At 38.6% G+C, this 19,608-nt stretch overlaps 1 long non-coding RNA gene across 1 annotated transcript; it reads right to left on the bottom strand.

Annotated features, from left to right (window-relative positions):
* Positions 1 to 1,545: 1,545 nt before the first annotated feature.
* Positions 1,546 to 9,500, bottom strand: LOC112456049. The gene is made up of 2 exons (XR_003040915.1): positions 8,345 to 9,500; positions 1,546 to 5,389 (listed from the first exon to the last, which is right to left on the bottom strand). It is a non-coding gene; the product is annotated as an uncharacterized LOC112456049 (long non-coding RNA).
* Positions 9,501 to 19,608: the final 10,108 nt, after the last annotated feature.

Here is a 19,608-nt window from a genome sequence, read left to right as displayed (position 1 = left end):
AAGAAAAAGAGAAAGAATGTAACGATCTATTCCCTGACGTCGCACTCACCTCTCTGACGCTCTCCTCGCTGCTTGTCGGCGCACCCGCGTTAATGTACCTCTACTTTCCGTAATTGGTAGCCATGTCAGATCTACGCATTAAGTCTACTTATATCACTCGTCGGAAATCAAATGTAATTAGATACCAAGATACATGCTATCCTCCGATTTGTTGGATTTCCGCGTGGAACGAAGGACGCAGGAGGCTTTTCTACGGCGGAAGGGTAAAGTGTGATACGTGACGGTATACCGGTATACGTACGGGATAAATTAGCTACTACAGCAAAAGATACTGGTATTTATATCTATGTACATACGCGCGCGCAACACACGTGGCGACGAACTGATCGACCCGCGCGTATCGCGACGCGAATCTCACTTGGAACTCTCGTTGAGACCCGACGCATTTCCAGAATAAGAATCGAGAGGTCGGGTCTCGTTTCGGGGACGCTTCCGTCTCAAAGGATTTTCACCGTGAAATCCGCCGGGAATAGACGTCTTTACACGGATATAATATATATATATATATATATATATATATATATATATATATATGTATGTATATAGACGTAATATAATTTTACATATGAACAAACGGACATCTACATAGAGACAAGTGTTCAATAGGCACGGTTTCAAAAATACGGTGGGATACTGTAGAGATTACTTATATCCAGGCGCTATGTGATGAAATATATCTGAAAGATCTAGGAAGGATTTATACGAATACAAATAGCCACTGTCTACTTATTAGCTACGAAAAGTACTACGATACCCCGGATTCACGGAATAAACGCTGGTTTCGAATTGTAACGCACGTTGAAACTTGTGTTTGGAGAACATCGGATCACGTCAGAGCATGTCGTAACGTGCTCTGCAAAAAAAAAAGCGGACGTTTCGAAAATTCTCTTTGATTTATGTAACTCGAAAAGTAAATCCTTATAAACAACCTACGCTCGTGTAACATTTCATTTCTTGCTCGAGCTCAGATTCATCGCCTGAAATGTTGTATACCTAATTATAGATAACACTGGATTTGCACTCTTCACGTGGCTGTTACGCTTGTATGATCCAAGAAAGCTTTAAGCTTATTAATTTTAAGCCATCAAATGTGATACATTTTTAATTAAAAGCTTAAGCCAAAGCATTTGGTTTCTAGTATTATTAATTACGATCAGTAAGCACAATAAACTTCAACTTGATTGCCGTTTATCGCTGAGTTTACAAACTTGTTAAATTATTTATTACTTAACTATCGCAGAAATCGTTTGCGTTACTTTTCATTTTATTAAGGAAAGCTTTAAAAAGTGGCTAACAATTTACACTAAATCTAGAGCTAGATCTTTCCTAAAGGATTATATCTGAGAAATTGTAACAGTTGGCACGCACTCGCGTGTATTTCGCGATCCGGTTCCGATCAATTACGTTCGATCAATTATAGGACAATCACTTTATATGTAGATGTGGATAATGGTGAGAGGGGGAAAACAAAGTTTTAGTAAGCGATTAGCATGGAATAAGAGTATTTTTAATGATTTCAACAACAACAGGTACAATAACCAGTGTTTACCTGCAGTAAATACGTTGTAATTATTCTCTTTCTCACAATTCTGTCTTTCTCTTTCTCTCTTGCACGGTGTTTGCCTCCTATTATTATTCTACTAGCCGCTTAAATCTAAGTCTCATTACCGTCTTTTGCGCTTACCCATCTATATATACGGATAACCAAATTATTTACGTGATTACTAGATCATTACTAGTCAGCTGTCTAGCTAGCTAATTCTATTCTAGTTGTGTGTACGTGTGGATGTGTACGCGTTGCAGAATTTGGGTCTTCTTCTACTGGCAATGATCTTATCATTTTTCTTAGTCGTTTGATCAGCGTTTATCGGCTTGGTGAAGATACATTACTTAAGAGACGTCTCGAACGAGTAAGAGGATTCGAAATAAGACGAGTGTAGTTAGTACCATGCGGATCAATACTCCGTGCTCCGTTACTTTTACATCGGTCGCATTGTTGCAAACACGTGGCGAAGTTCGCGAAAAGAAAATAATGAAATCATTGTCAGTGGGACAGAATGAGCGAAAGAATGGGCGCTACATCAAAGCCTCTCCGAAAGAAATACGGGAAAATACAGAAATATATCAATCTCAACTTTATCTCCCTACACGATTGCAGGGACTTACGCTATGGAATAAATTCGTGTCTCCCACACATAAACGAATAAATAAATAATTAAATAAATAACTAACTACGTCGGGTGTACGTGTACGATCGTCGCGATTGCTCCGATACCGCAGCTCTTCAACGCCTTCGTCCAAGTTTCTTCGTTTCGGCGAAACGATTTTTCCGAATTGATATTGAAGCGATATCGTATACGTGCGACGACGATCGTCGAACAATAATAATAATGATCATAATAATTAATGACATAATTATATGAAAGAGATAGAGACTGGATAGCTGGAGACTGTGGTTGATTGATAACAGATTATATGTCTCGCATAGAGCTAATGATACTTATGATAAGGTCGAGCTTTTCAATTATCACGTAAGAGATATATTGCTACTAATTGTAAGCTACGTATGCGCTAAAAGCCGAAGCAAATCCGGTCTTCGAGAAAAGCCGTCTTTCGTCGGAGAGATGAACACAAAACTCACAAAATATTCTTCTCCTTCCCCCTCTTCGAAAAGAGAAAGAAATCGCCGAAACTGCCGAAAGAAGGGCGATCCCCGTGGAAATACATATATAATCGACATTCACACGTCGCGTTCTCCCGCAACGAATGACGAAGATTTTCGAAGAGCGGTACTCACTCCGGCCGTCACCTGTCATCACGCTGTCACAGTACGACACGTTATGTGAAGGTCAATCGACCCAACTCAATGTTTTCGTTCCACTTTCGTAACAATACGCGTATACGCGTATATATTGCTGACTGTTGGTCTCTTAAGGACACCATTTCTAAAGTTTGTCGTAATATAGTCGTTCGATATCTTGACGAACTAAATAGAAGAGAAGAAAATTGACGTAGCGGACAGCAGCAAGTCGAAAGCCGATCACAAGATTCGGTGCCGACTACTACTTATCACGTTTCGTATAATACCTTATGAAATTAATCAACTCACTAAAGTGCTCTCCTTTCTCTCTCTCTCTCTCTCTCTCTCTCTCTCTCTCTCTCTCTCACTCTCTTTCTCTCCCTCTCTCTCACTGAGATTCACTCATTTCCAATAAATATCGTTTAATATCTCAAGAGGAAAATATTTACATCGTATAGAGAAAAGAGTATTTACAGTGTGAACTATATATAAAAGAATAATGCTTCTCTATCATGCTCATCACGTACGAAAATTTCAACGTGTGTCGAGTTATAAGGCGGGCGATAGAATCAACGTAAAGTCGTTCTCGTCGTTGCAAGATACACGAGTATTCTTGTTTTTTTTTTTGGAAGACTCCATTTTTTTGATTTCCGAATATTGTCGTGCAACGAGTCGCACTGATACGCCGTTCAATCTAAACGTCTCAACATTGTTATAAAATATAACAAAATATTTCATATGTAACTCCACAATGTGGAATCTGCGATACTACAAGGTATAAAGAAGTTGCATGAGAAATTTCGATGTAAAAAAATCTACTTTATGCAAATAGAAACGTCGAGGTGACTGTGTTAATTTTTATGTGAAAATTAGTTTGCAATAAAAATATAGTCAGAATTGCTCAGAATTAAACTGCGTTGATATCTCAGACACGGGCGCAAGTTTCAATAAATATTTCTTAAACCTGTAATTATTTATGTGTATCGATATCATCGACACATCATACTCATTAATAAAAGATCTTGTGAAAAAATGTATTACTAAAATCAAAAGACATTATTTATTATAATGTTATATCATCGTATAATGTTGCATAGAGAGCAAGAAACTCTTCCGCGCGATTTCATTATTATTGACTTTATGAAAGCTTTCACAAAATGCAACAAGATAGCAAGACAAAGTAATTAATTACACGCGAGTTACCGCGAGACAATTATTCTTTGGAATTTATCGTTTATTCTCACTTTCAAAACTATGAATCATCCTTGGAGCTAAAGATACAGTTTCAAGCGAATATTTATCGTGTTGAGAAAACTAACTGGATGCTCTTGTAAAATATATCGCATTGTTTTTTAGCTCAGATTGAGCAGATGAACAAGTAATCCAAAAGCCGCGGTTATAATGAAAATTATCGCGTGTTGCAAAAATTATTAACTCTCACTGCGCACGACGTTTCGTCAATTATAAGTGACATGCATGACCACTATTTTATCTCGTTAATTAAAATCTATTTTACTCTAAAATCTGCGCCCGTTTTCCAATATGTATCGATATGCGAAAATTGTAAATATTCAATTATATAAATATTCATGGATACTTGCGACCGTCAATGTATTAATTGTCACACAAGTTCACGCCTTTAATAGATAATTATCTTCATTTATATTATTAAGATACGTCTTGCATAATATCAGCAAATTGCTAATTTAAATCGATTGATGGATCGTTTAAAAGAAAAAGATTCACTTATCTCAGGAAATGAATAATCGTCTTGTGAAAAGGATATTCAAATATACACAACAATATATAGTGTTTCTTAAAGAACACCAACAATAAAGAAAAAACGCCGAATAAAATATGCACGCTTCTGCAAATTCTGAAATATCTTTGGATTCCTCTTATTAATTCATTAATACATGGAGTTATTTGCTGTCACCGAGATAATTGTATGAAACGAACAAAGCGGCACAATGTCGGCTCGTTGGCAAAGCGTCGCGTAACAAAACAATTCCGTGACAATTTCTTCTTCTGTATGAAAAAATCGAGAAACTGAACGTCCCTTCGTCAAATCTATATGTATGTTCTAGCGCACGCTCGGCTTTTTCGCCTTTATTAATCGTACAACCGTTATATACGCATAAAAGTAGATATATGTATATAGATTGATTTTTTGTAATATATATCAATAATTTATATATATATATATATATATATATTTGTTTTTATAAATATAATTGCGTGTCTACGTAATGTATATGTGTCAATGTTTGTGTGTACCTGTATATGTGTGTATATAATATATACGTATTGGAAGAACAAGACGCCGCCACGACGCGCGTGTCCGGCTTTAAAAAAGCGCTATGAAAAACGCGTGGGTCCCATTTCGAAAAAGTCACTCGAAAAGTAAAAGAGCAGTCCTGGTGCACGCTGTCGTGTTGTACGATGCACGATCGTTTCCGGTGCTCTCTTTTTTTTTTCTCGCTTTATTGTCGTGTTGCGACAATACGTCTTCGTCGGTCTCGCAGCCTCCTAGCCGAAACGTTTTCATGTATATCTTGTCGGAGTAAAACGCAAAAGAATTCTTGATTCGCGCATCGTTCTTACAGGGTGACTCACTATATAACAGCGAGATCTCAACATTTCCGTCGCGTTTGATCATTCTCGCGAACTTGAACCGCATGTCCAATACGAATTGAAATAATTGGAAATTGATATGTTAATAATAATATTGTCGCGTACGAGTATTATCACGTTTTTGATTTTCGAAAAATTTTTAATCGTACGTTCAGCGGAAAGCATTAACGTTATGCGATCGAATGTAGCTGTGTAACGGGGATATAAGTGATATAACGTTACGTTATTCGATATGTGAGGGCTCAAATTACCTCTTTGAAAGAGCGAATGTTTTCAAATTGAGTTACTCCCGATACACATATCACCCGTGTAAAAATCGATGTGTGAGTGCACCACGTTTTTTCACGCGAGACTTTAAAATTGATTTCTTCAACAATCTCACTATAGTAAATGTCACAGTAATGATAATGATGATGATGAGAATAGTGATGAAAATGACTGGTGACATTGATGGTGTTGGATGACAGCAATAACGACGAACCATTTTACAGATATATTCAATAATATATATTTATTTAAATCACACATGCGATTACGTAAGGCCTCACTGCCTCTTACGAAGCGGCTGTCTCGCATCGCGACAGGATGCATCATCAATTATGACATATCGGTATATTCAGACTTTCAGTATGTACAGACTTCCTTCGTTAAAGATATTTATGATGATTGATGTCTGACGAGCAAGTGTTCGAAATCGTGTAACTATAAATTTTCGTAGTGTTGAAACGTGTAATAGTGATAGGAATTACAAGATGGGCGAATGTAAATAACGAATCTAGATTTGTTTGCGGAAATGCTTTCTTTTCCCCCAGGGAACATTTTCCCGGTTTGACGTGACGACACGGTATGGCACTGATCATTTCCATTGAGAATTCATCGCGAGCGCGAGACAGCCGCTCAGAAATATGTTAGTATGTACAAATCGTTACACATGCACGGGCGCATTCTCGTTGTGCAGCCTCGATATAGGCGTTTTCCCGTCAACGAGTTAGCCCCGACATTGGTATTTTATAATAGTAGACTATCGCCGTGGGAACGATACGTTTCCATCGACCGTCGTATGAATCACAAAATTGTCCGACACTCCGGCGTGTCCTACATCGAAGTGCGACGAATAGTGCAAAAAAAAGGAGTTGTAAATGTACATTCCATTTTGATTGACATTTAATGCCGTTTTTCTACTAATAAATCACATAAAGGCAACTACTGAGAATGCTGTAGCGCGAGATTTTGAGATTGAATTGCATTTGTCACTAGCGTTCTCCGATACATCTTCCCCTTTTCGGAACCACGATCAAAACGCGATCGTCTCCACGCTGAGTTTCAGTCAGTAATGTAATGCCCAGAATCGGAATCGAGAAAGTCAGAACCGTCGTATTTTGTAAATTGCACTTCTACGTTTCACGTTTCGCTCTGAGATTTCCGCGTGTCACACAATGGGACTCTTTAGTAAGCAGGTTTTACATGGAAATTCCCCCTTGAAAATTTCCGCGATATTCGATCCAGTTTCTCGAATCGTTCTCCTCGGCTTCCGCTCGGGTCCGACGACTTTCGAGACCGACTCTAAGTCAGATTACTCAAAAGTCGCAATTATGCACATAACTACGCCTACACCATCGACGATTCTCTATCGCTAGTACTACGAGCGACATTTACTATACAATACGTGATACGTCTTCGCTTCGTGTTAACAGCGAGGAATAAGGTACACTGAAAACGATATTGTTATTCGATAACACCAATGCTCGCTATGTAAGAGGCCCGCGTGCATCGCATCCGTCCCTACAACTTTTCAAGATACGATTCACTATTCGTCTCACATTGAAGCGCTAAGTATTATAGATATCTCATCATTATTATATCTCTATCCTATAACAAAATTACGATTCTCTATTTTACTTTGATAAAAGGTTGATATATATATAGGTATATTTTTGTAAAAAGTGGATATGTTTGAGACATATACATATGTTCGTGTACAATTGTGTTAATGCTGTAATGATATAAAAGTGTGCTTTCAGCAAATTGGTAACACCAAAGATTCTCTGTCTACGTGAAACTCGAAGCGTAAAACGCCTCTGGCGATGCCTGTCGCGTTCTGACAGATGCGATGCTCTTTCAGTACTCCAAACACATTAATTCCGTCATGTTCGAGCACGGTGTTTTTCAAACTATTGCCAAAACCGTTTGGAAACTACTTGGGCCTCTCGCCCAAGTAGAGATAGATTGTAATTCGTCATACGTTTCGCGTCATACGTTTGGAACGCGAAGTGTTAAATCGAATCCGTGAGTTGCTGCTCGCATTAGGGAAGAAAGCTTATTTTTCTCAGATTGTTTTAACCCGCGCAAGAACGGGCTACTTAAACACATCCCAGTGTCGAAAAAATAAGTTGACGTTACAGTAATTTTAATGTGCTTTCGTTTAAAAATTTTTTTTGTTTTTCCTTACTTTTTTCGGAAAATGTTGAGTGAATCTATTACACATATTGTCTTCAAATACTGATAAATTAGAACAATCCAAAATATCCAATTTGTAATTAATAACAATAACTTTTAATTGGGGTGTAAACATAGTTCCAAGTGACCATTTATGGAAAAAAAAAAAAAAAAAAGAAAGAAACGTTTTCGGGTTAAATCTACATCTTTAAAAATTGACCTTTTTAAGAACACAAATTCAAAATTATTTGAAAGTAATCTGAGTAATCTCCGATTCTGATCACGGTAAAAACATTCCGATTGAAAAACACCAGCTCGACCAGTCGAAGTAAGATCTACAGGGGCAATATCAAAGTGAGAAGAAATAAAAGAAAAAAGGGGAGGGGAGAGAGAAATAATGAAAAATAGTCTTACCTGGTTCCGCCATGTGCACCGTCCCTCGCAACAGTCCTCTCGGTGCGCCAGCCTTGTTCTCGCGTTCTCTCTAGCAATCGACACTCAATTCTACTGCCTATAGAAATTAATATGCGTCTAAATCGCGGGCGTCCCAGGGCTTTTCCTGCCGTATCTTTTCTTTCGTTACACGTGGAGAGCAAGATGGGGATAGAGTTCGGATTAAGGCACTCGGGATATATCGAATCGATCGTTACAACATCGAGGAATGGGTTTCGGAAGGCGGGGGACTGAGGGTGAACGCACGAAGAAAGCAGTTAGAAAGCGTCGTTGAGCACGGGGTTCCGAAAAGGAACGGGTCAAACGGGTGGTGTATATATACTTTCGTTTATTTTTCCGGGTACACCACCGAAAAATCATACGAGGGGGTAGTGATTGTGAGGAAGTAATAGTCGCCTCCTCGATTCTTCGAACGCATCTTTTCGGCGAATAAGGGATCCTTCTTTTTTTTTCTTCGGGGGTGAAGAAACGAGTTGGTGAAGGATGAGCGTACGGGTAAAGCAGTCGCTTTAATCCTCGGCTCGCTGCCTTCGGCTCGCTTTTTATTGCTTCTACGTCTGCCGGAAGATAGACTCACTCTACTATCACATTTAGCGAGAATATTCTTAGCTCTCGTGTCCGTACACTTCCCATATACGGTGAGAAGGAGGGAGGGGGAATGACAAAGAGTAGACGAGTATCATCGCGTTACCGACACGGGGGTGTAAAAAATTCGCTACGATCTATTTAGAGTACCCCAGTTCGGCTAATTACTCTCGTTCCCTCTCTTTCTTTGTTCGCTAATTGTTCTACTTACGATTAATAAGATCGACGAGATCGCGCCACGCTTGACGATATATGCGTGAGATAACTCTGTTTTCAAAGGCAAGACGATACACAATACATACACAGAGTAAGCCAAAAGTCTGGGGGTACAGTCGAATTTCTCGTAAACAATGCATTTTAGAAAAAACTGTTTTAGACAAAAGTTGTAGGGTTTAAAAAGATTTATTTACTGACCTTATTAGTTTGATCTTAGGTAGCGCCCGTAAGGTCAAGTTAGGATCACTTTAAATTTTTTAAATTGAACAATGAAAGGAAGCGAATAATAATATTAATTTTTACATTTGCAATTTTGCAAAATTTAATGCGTCTACAAAACGCAATAGAATTTTTTAAATCTCTTTTATTGTTTTTTTTACAACAATCGATTCCTTTCATTATTCTACGTATAAAAGTATCAAGAAGTCATCAAAAAGTGAATATTTTATGAGAATTTCATATTTTATATTAAAAATGTCATGACAAACTTTGAAATATCTCGGGTAATTCTTAACGAAAGAGAGTTTTATTATAGTGTTTTGGAAACGTCTCGATAAGGGCTACAAGAATATGCAATAAAAAATAGAGGATCTAACTTGAAAAATTCAATATGGTCCTGATTTGACCTTAACGACTTCACCTAAGGTCAAACTAATACAGTCAGTAAATAGATCTTTTTAAATCTTACAACACTTGTGTCTAAAACATTTCTTCCGAAAACGTCATTTTTCCGAGATAATCCAGTGTCCCGACCTTTTTGTTACACCCTATATATACGTTACGTCCTCTGATATACAGTGTCTGATATTGGTCACCGGCAAGACACAAGTACTCGCGTGAAGGGCACGCAACAAACGGAAGGAAACGCAACCTCTTCGCGGAGTAGATTGGTTTCCTTTTGTATATTTTCGGAATACGGTTCGGGTTCTCTCTGCCTTTTCTGAAACGATACTCGGGACTTGGAAGTTCTTTCTCCGTGCTGTGATGGAGCCGACGCGCTCGTATCGGCAAAGCGCGTTTTAGCGATGGGCGGATTCATCATCCTTTCGTCAGATATGAATCATTTATATCCGCTGCTCTTCTCGATTTCGCCGTTATAAAGATTACAATTGTAGTTTCCAGCATAAACGGTCGTTCTTGAAAAAGAAAAAACGGTCGGCGTGAAAAAGAAAAAAAGTATCTTTGTTTTATTCTTCTCATAAACGCGATAAATTTTACTGAAAATCGGACGTAAAAATAATATGCATCCGTGCAACAAGTGAACAAATTTTCAAAAAATTTACATCAAAACGTGGCAAAATAAATTAAATATTTACAATTAGTCAAGTATTGCGGAGAAAAGAACGGCGCTCATCGTTAAAAAACGGCTTTTCTGATCGAGCGTAGATAGGAATCAGTAATTTTTCGAGGTGGGATAAGGTGTGGTTTCGTTTTCACACGACGAAAAATACACCTACGCGCCTCCAAAAGCTAGTAGAACACACATCTACTTCGATATAAAGTAGCAAAACTGTACGCGCCATGTCGTCCGGCTATGGATATGTATTATCTGTACTCGTTAAGAGGAAATTGGATACGCATTTAGGGGAGAAAATAGAGGGAAAAGGGAAAGGAAGAGGTACGAAAACTAGGACGGAGGACAATACGAGGAACGTGTATAGCTGCTGGCATAAAATCGAATTATTACTGTATTTTTCTACGTTATCTATACCAAATGTGCAAAGTTAAAAGCAATAGGATTGTGCAATTGCATTATGTTATTTGTATAACAGAAGTAGGTTAATTAATGTTCACTTTCATCTTAAATTTCAATTCCGTGCTTATTACATATTTATTTATTCGTCCGATTTATTTTCTAGTGAAGTTTTATTAGCGCTTTATTCTCAGCGATTACACAATTGTAGAATTTAATTCATTTTTACAATCACATAAAAACAAGCGTATGCATATATTAACTTAAATTAACGCACCAACTGTGCATGTTGTTATAATCTTATTAACTTTTCTTTTGCTATTTCTCTCTTTTTCTTGTGCAAGATTTAAATAAATATAATTGGCAAATGCTTCCTTGCAGCTATATCGCTTCTCAGGAAAGGGAGCATTTCTCTCTTAATCGTTATATTTAAAAAAATTGAGATTGAGAAAAATTGAGATAAACAAATGTTAACTGCGAGGTTAACTGCGTTCTTTTCACGCGGGGACTAACAGGAAATGGATAATGAAGGAGGAGTGTCAATTAAATACGTCGGGAGATATACTCTTACTTGCCGGTTAGAGTGCGCCAGAGGTGGTCTAACTAAGATGCATGCGCTACAACAAATTCGCCGATTGTTTTAAACCACTTAAGAAGCGTCAGGGATGATAGGGGGAATAGGAGACATAATCATTAAGATGACTATCTAAAGAAAAAAAATGCGCGCTATTCTCTGGTTGGCCGAAACGGACATGGAAAAGATTTCAAAAGATTCGATCTCGATCCAATATCTTTAATCGTTATGATGGTTATGACTCACTGGTAATGATGGTCATGATGGTTTCATTATCATACAGAATCGACACGTTCAAAATGTTCCAAAATTACCGGATAACTTTCTCGCTGGTAGAAAGAATCTTAAAAATCCTTTAAACGCAATTTTTTGAGATTGATTCCAACGAGAAGCGAAAATATGAGATTTTTAATTTTTAGATAATTCCGTTATTAAAAATAAATGGCTTCTAATGAACTAAACTCGACTGGAGAAGAGACCTAACAGAATCATAGTTCGGTTAATCTTAATTCGAAGCTTAGTTACGAAGTTGCGACGAACAGATTGAAAAGGTGCGATAAAGGACGATTCGACGCCAAGGTAAAAGAAGTCTTGAGAGACATCCAGTGGTTTTGAGACATGCTGTATAGCGTGCACGTCAGTAATCCTCTTTATACAGAGAGCAGCAAATAGAGCAACAAGTGATACCGAAGTTGAAAGTCGGCCGACGTTACCGAAGTAAATGTAATATTCTTCTTTACGAGATCCGCGCAGGTTTTTGATTTTTCTCGTATATTCGAGAGGCACAAACTCCGAAAGGAGAAGTCAGGATAAAAAATCCGGGATATCCTCGGCGGTAGCCCAATATCTCAGAGGTATAGCGCCGCGCGAGGTAATAAATTCAGCTGCGCGATTAAATGAATTTTACATCGTCACTAGGGACCGTACAAATTTATGTTACTATTTCGCTGATGGAACATCGATCGTATAATCGCAAGATGATCGAAACTATAAAATACAAGATATAGCGCAAATTCTTTGATGTTACAAATTCTGCCGCATTCGTTAAAAGAATTTTATTTCAATAGGAATTAATTTTATAAAGGAAATCTTATAAAAAATTTATGAAAATTGTATAATTTATTATCATTTTTTTTCCAAGAAAATTAAGAGTTGCTAAAAGTTAAGGATGTTCTGGAGGTACCGTCCCAACCAAAAGTATCCGGGAAATATTAAAAACACCGATATTAATTCTCCAGGGATCAAAAGACAAAAAAATGTATATAAATAGTTACGGCACATCTTTGTGCCCATCTACAATAAGTGTTTTAAGCCCTAAGCCCTAAAAATTGACCAATCACAGTCAATTATTCTCTTCAAATTCAATTGTGATTGAATAATTTTTTAAGGCTTAAAGCTTAAAACATCTATTGTAGATGGGCACTAATAGAATGTAAAAGACGTAGATTTAGTGACTGTAAATAACTGTTACTATTAAAAAAAAAAAAAAAATATCTTGAAAAAAAAAATTGTAAATCGTTTCAAATTTTGTTGCTATATTTTTGTTTGTTGATGATCTACTTGTGTGTAAAATATTATTATATTGGTAGAATTTTTTAATGTTCATACTTTTCTCTGGTAAAACCCTTTGTAAAACGAATATTCAAAAATTGATAACTTTTTATCTAAATTGTGAATTGATTTGAAATTTGGCCCCGAACTTTGGAAGAGAATACAGAATATGATATTAAATTTTCATCAACTTCGTAGCATTTTGACTATCTATCCAGAGCATACTATTTGCATGTAAAAAAATCACTTTCGTAGCATTAGTCGTACAAAATCTTTGTTTTTACGAAACTTTGATGACTCACTACTATCTTACATCTCGGAGGTTTCAGATTTTGATTTTGATTTCGAAAACTTTGGTATCTTATTTCCTTCTTTTCTGTATGAGAACATGTATGGAATGAGCCACGAGAGTTTGGACCAACCAGAAAGCGGCTCGAAACGAGCGCCCAGCGGGGTTAACGAGACTAATTACAGTTTAATATTAATTTGCCAATTAACGAGTTGCCACCTCCGCGGGGCGCGCGACGCCGCGTGTTCTACCGGGGCGCAAAACACAGACGCTTGATCGAGCGTTAGTGATAAGAAGTAAAAAACAATGATTATTATTACGAGGAGTAGTAAAAAGAAGGCCGATTATACGATGTATATAAGTACGCTACATATATACGTCTTCTATATAATATAATATAATATATAAAAGACGTAACTATGTATATGTATATTATATGTACATTAATTAAGAAGATAAAAGGAAGGAACAAATAAACGTACACAATAAGTAGATAGGATAATCAAGTATATACAGTACCAATGTAATTACTTGTTGCCAACAAATTAGGCAGGACATACGAGGTTTATCAATAATAAATAAACAAGAGATGGACCGTAGATGTGGACCGAGAGTTCCTGGAGGAATCTATAGCTATATATAGAGAACGAGAGGGGGGTGGGTGGACAGGGGTTAGGTGAGAAAATACATAAAGGAAAGATATACACAAATAGAGGTTAGCTACAAGTTTTAAACGACTACTTTATTGGCAATTTTTCTAGGCATCAACCTATACTATTTTTACGTTACGTTTTCGTTCGTGTGTTGTTCTTGGCGTGCGCCATCGAGCGTACTCTTGCGTTAATATCGTATATTTTCCTGCCTTGTATGTACACGCGCGTGTATATATTGTATGTACGTATATGTTTTTTGTGTGCCTGTCTCTGTGTGTGTGTGCCTGTGTGTGTGAGAGTGTATTTTTCGTTGGTACACGCGTGTTCATCGCGCGCGTGCTCTAACGCAAATATGAAAATTGTCGCTGGACGATCCGTCGGAGTTTTCCTTTTTCATCGGAACAAGACAACGTGTCGGAAAAGTCAAAACAAACGAATCAAGCAAAGCGGAAAAAGAAACGGGGGCAAACAAAATAGAAACGCGAATTAAGTTGGAAAATCGAACGTCGCGTTTACATTGGCTTCCATATGTGTCGCTAGCGACTAAACCGATCTGGAGAGAAAAAAAGAGAGGAAAAAGAAAAACGAGACGCTCGGGAGAGGAAACGTCTTCTCGAATTTCGAGTCACGACCCCAGCGACAGGATATGGGAAAAGGTGGGCGCGAGGGGCGCGAGTCGTGTGCGAGTCCCCATCATCGATCGTACCCCATCTCGTCGTGACTTTACATAGCGAATCACCCTCTCGCGCACCCCCTCGGATCTTTCCGCGACGCTTCTTCTTTTTCCCTTCTCTTTTCTTCTTTTCAGGAAGCAATCGGTGGTCAAATCGGTTACGCGCGTCGCGGCGCTTCGCATCTATTAATAGGCTTTGGCCTAACACTTATCTCCTTTATGGCACGTACGTGGCTGGCACACTATAGGAATGTGGCGACAAATAATGAGCGAACATGCGGGAAAAGGAAGAAAAAAAAAGAAAGACTTTTCCCGGACCGGGAAACTAGATCGAAGGAGGATGTTTGAAAAAACTACGATTCGCGGACGTACACACACGCGCGCGATGCGCACACTCGCGCGTATAATTAAGCGTGTCACAGTAACGTAATACGAGTGTGTTTTGCATTTATGTAAGCTAATAATAATAATAATAATAATCATAAGTAATGACAAGCATAATAATAATGCTGATGCGTAATAATAATTATCATCAAATAGTAGATAATAATAATAATCATGATAATGACGGTAATAATGATAATGAGTAATAGTAATAGTAATACGACTCGAGTATCGAGTATCAGCGCTTACGCAATTAGTCGTCCTGGGAGGAGCTCTGCGTGTGTATCGTATCTATACTACGTAGTTCGGTTTCGTTCCCTGTCTTCTCTTTCTCTCTCTCACGCTCACTTTCTTTATTTCTCTCTCTCTCTCTCTCTCTCTTTCTCTCTCTTTCTCCTCCCTTAGATTCATTTCACCTTTTTCCTGCATCATTATCGATCTTTCGTAAGAAATCCGAAACGACAGCTTTCGCTCGCGAGGGTTTCTCGTCTGGACGTTTCTCACAGTCAGGCGGAAGTAGTTTGGATCGAGGTAATTAGACGGGATGGGGATGGGGATGGGGCGAAAGTAAAAAAATCGCTAATCGCGGGGAGATCACGGTTCTTGTCAACAATATTCGCGCCGAGCTCGTTCCTCAATGATCTCTTGTTAATGTCGAGCAACGTTGATCGAATGAATCCCGAATGAGAAAACTATAAGCGGGAAAATGGAATTAAGAGAGTGCGCTCGTAATATTCGATTGCCGGAATTACCATAATCGCGACGTAAAACAATCGTGATTAAGCGAGAAGATTCGATTGAGCCGCGGGAAGAACGCGATTTATCGATAAAGCGACGCAACGACGGAAAATCGTTAAAGGATCGCGCGATGCGAAGCTCGAGCACTGAGAGCGTACCTCAATACGGTACCCTGGCAGTTAGAATCCTCATTATCTCTTTCTATTTTATCATTTTATCCCTCTTGAATGCTCGAGCAATGACGTTCGTGTCGATGGGAAAGCGGAATCGCAAGCGGACCGTTAATAAGAAAAGCGGAAGACAAGTGGGAATGAGATTCGAAGGGCCAAAAAGAAATAAGTGGATAACGATATTATATAAAAGGAGAGATATTTCAAACAGCATGCTTCACCTACGTTTCATACACAACTAATGGTGGTTAGCGCTCATCAAAAAATATCAGCTACGCTAATAATTACTATATCAACATTCGCAATATAAGATACATATAATTATCAGACTGAGATACAAATATAAATATATGTATTATGTATATATGTATATACTAATTGTAAAAGAGGCTTCTGGAACTGGAACAAATCAGGAGAAATCGAGGGGAGAGGGAAGGAGGACCTGCTGATCTGGAAAGAGAGGTGGCTTTCGCCGTGGTGACATATTTCTCGACGATGACGAGATGTTATCTTTTTGTCACTGAGCAGATATTATAGAGCGTAGATAAACCCCAGACAAGGTAAGACTCGATCATCCGATATCGATGTCGATTCTCGTCGACGCGGTGACGATTTCACTGTTTTGCAATATTGCAAGATTTCGCCGAGTTCGAAAATAACGGGCACAATGACTCTACCTCACGAGATGATTATCAGCGCCCATAATTCCTTAACACTTTATAGGGCATCGACGTAATGGCATTTCGTTTTTATTTACATCATTTGATCACCCGTATAGTATACTTGATACTTAAAAAAAAAAATGTGAAAGGTCAAAAGTGTTACGCGACAGAGCAACTTGCATTTTATGTAATATACAGAACTTTGTGTTAATTGTATTAAGTAGTTCTTCCAAAACCGGTTCGACTTCCTGCCCTATAAAGGATTAATATTACTTAAGCTATTATCAATCTCGTATCTGAAGCTCGAAGCTCTTACGTATCTTAACGACATTACAATATATCGCGATAATTGATACGTTTCATGAGCTATAATGGTTCAGATTATACCTTGACTACAAGTCGATCGTACAATTATAATTTAATATTAATAGATTGTATATTCACAGAACGCAGAAAAGTTCATATGTCGCGTAATGAATTGACATTGTACATCATGTGATATTACTCTGCTTTTCTGAGTTGAAGGTGATATCGAGTAGAATTAAAAGTTTCCCATTACAGCTCATAAGGGAGATTGCAAAATCGTTACAGTATTCGGTAAAATCGTCACGTCTCTTGTCGGAGCGACACACGACATTGCGATAAGACATTTCCGAAATGATAGTTCAGAGAAACGTCAAGCGACGTTTCACGACGCGGATAAACGACCCGCTCTGTACAGCTAAATTTATTGCTGAAATTCCACGTGAAATTTTTCCACTCCTTCATCTCGAGCCAAGAGGAATATTACAACCGCGCGCCGTTCATATACCGGATCATACATCGCCAAATATCCGAGACACGCACGATTTGCAGTCTCGACAACGATCCGCCCAGAGAATTCGCTTCCCCGAGACGATTGTGAGGCTTGTTTCGACCCGTATGTAGAACGTATAGAAACTAGGCGAAGTATTCTATCATCAATCAGGGAGTGAAAGAGCAATAGAAAACTTTCGGCGAGATCAAATTTCGATGGCCGGGGACATGTGGGAATAATTTTCGGCGTTTCGTGGCAGGGAAGAGGGTGGAACGAGATGAAAGGAACATTTTTCGAAAATTGAACTCACCAAAATTACGCCGGTCCCAATCCCCGGTTGACCCGGTTCTCCGCGTTTCGAGGTCTCGCGAAAACGCACAAAACGGTATCGTCGAGCTCCCGTTGAGCGCCCGTCTCACAGGATTTCTACGCTTCCAGAAGGCAACTTTGAAATAAATACATCGATAAAGGCTTCAAGATGCTCCGACGACACCGATTTGGCTCGAAAAATACTTCCCTCCGGAACAACTCCCGAACAGCGCGTCCCTCTTTCTCTCTCTCTCTCTCTCCCTCTACCCCTCGTGAAAACGTCACCGAGAAACGCTATGGAACACGAGCAAATATTCTCGGTCCTAATTATTTTCGTTTTCTTTTTTCGCGCGGAAATTTCCTAGAGAGAGAAAAGAGAGAAGGAAAGAGAGAAGGAATAGCGTAGAGAGGAAACTAAAAAGAGGTAGATGGATCGATGGCGGAGCAGGAACGAGAGAGCTAAGGTGTTGCGCCGATATCGCGGGGTTGTCCAAGACGGGAGGCTCGTTAAACACGCGCCCATTCCGCACATTATTGGCATACGAGTACACAGAGTCCCTGAGAATGGGAACTGGAACGAGACGTATGCCTCTCAGCTGATCCTCGCTCTCACTCCATCACATTTCGCGCTCATCTGTCACCTTCTTCGTCACCGTCCGTCACGTTTCGTTTCGTCCATTTCTCTCTACGTGTATTTAACATGACTCGTTCGCTCCTTCTCCCACATTTTCTTTTTCTACGTTCGCTCCTACTTTTGTAATATCCCCTTAATATGTCATAAATATCACTCGCGAGTTTTGTTATACTTAACGCGTCACGGTGTATGTATATAATTATATTTTTTTTGTTCATATATATTTATATGTATATTAAAGTATATAGTATCACTAGAGAATATTACTTGTGTGTTCCGAAAGGAATGGATCCTTCCGAACTCTCATCGCTCGATCCTTCCCTCGCTCTCCTAAGACGCTCTATCGTTCGTTTCGACGTTTATTATTATCCAAATCCTTTCGCATCGAGTATTCGTTTGTGTATATACCTAGGATTATCCCTCTATATCGATTACACGCGCACGCAAACAAGCGTTACCGCGACGTTTTGTATTATCGTTACTGTAATACTCGTAATAATCTAGCGCAGTTTAAAGTTTGAGTCAATCGCTTATTGCTCGAAATTCCTCATATCCCTCACGTGATTCCTCGTCAAGAACGCCCCGCGTTCGTCCTCGCCGACGGCGATCCTTATTCGATCAAAAGGGACCGTTGAGATTCATGCGGATATTCGGGATTCGTCGGCATCGGTTGACGTGAGATCATTTAAGCGACAAATTGACGCATGCAATCGCACTTAACACTTACAACAAACTACTAATAATATGAAACAAAAGGAAAGACTATAGAAAGTAAAAAAATAAATTAAGTGAATATCGCGCGGTAATATCATACATACGATCGTGTTAAACGATTCGAAACTCGCTTATGGACTATAAAGTGCGAAACAATAATTTCCAACGTTGGCACTTTGGCAAATAATTTAGTAATAAAACAAAGGAAAAATGGTGATATCGATTCAAAAGGAACTTTGCATGCTTTTTTTTACACGTGAATCTGACAAAACAAATAGGTATCTTCGCGAAAATACCATCGATTGTATACTCGCCGCCGTCGAGTCGATCTCGGGGCGTATTCTACAAGTGAATATATATAAATTAAATATCCATTTTCTCACAAATTCCTTAACTAATATCCTTTTATAATACTTCTCACAAATTCCTTACGCGGTTAAAGACTTAAATTCTAATTTATCGCTTGAGTTACGTGAGCTAATCTCAATCTTGGGTTCCCATTTCTCGCAGGCGCAGTCGCACAAACTCTTAAGTATATTTTATAAAGATGCGTAATAATCTCTCTCTCTCTCTCTCTCTCTCTC

Source organism: Temnothorax curvispinosus, unplaced genomic scaffold (genome assembly GCF_003070985.1).
Source record: "Temnothorax curvispinosus isolate PA1 unplaced genomic scaffold, ASM307098v1 QBEX01006627.1, whole genome shotgun sequence".
NCBI lineage: Eukaryota > Metazoa > Arthropoda > Insecta > Hymenoptera > Formicidae > Temnothorax > Temnothorax curvispinosus.
The sequence above is the reverse complement of the archived record's forward strand: the minus strand, read 5'-3'. Positions and strand labels throughout refer to the sequence as shown.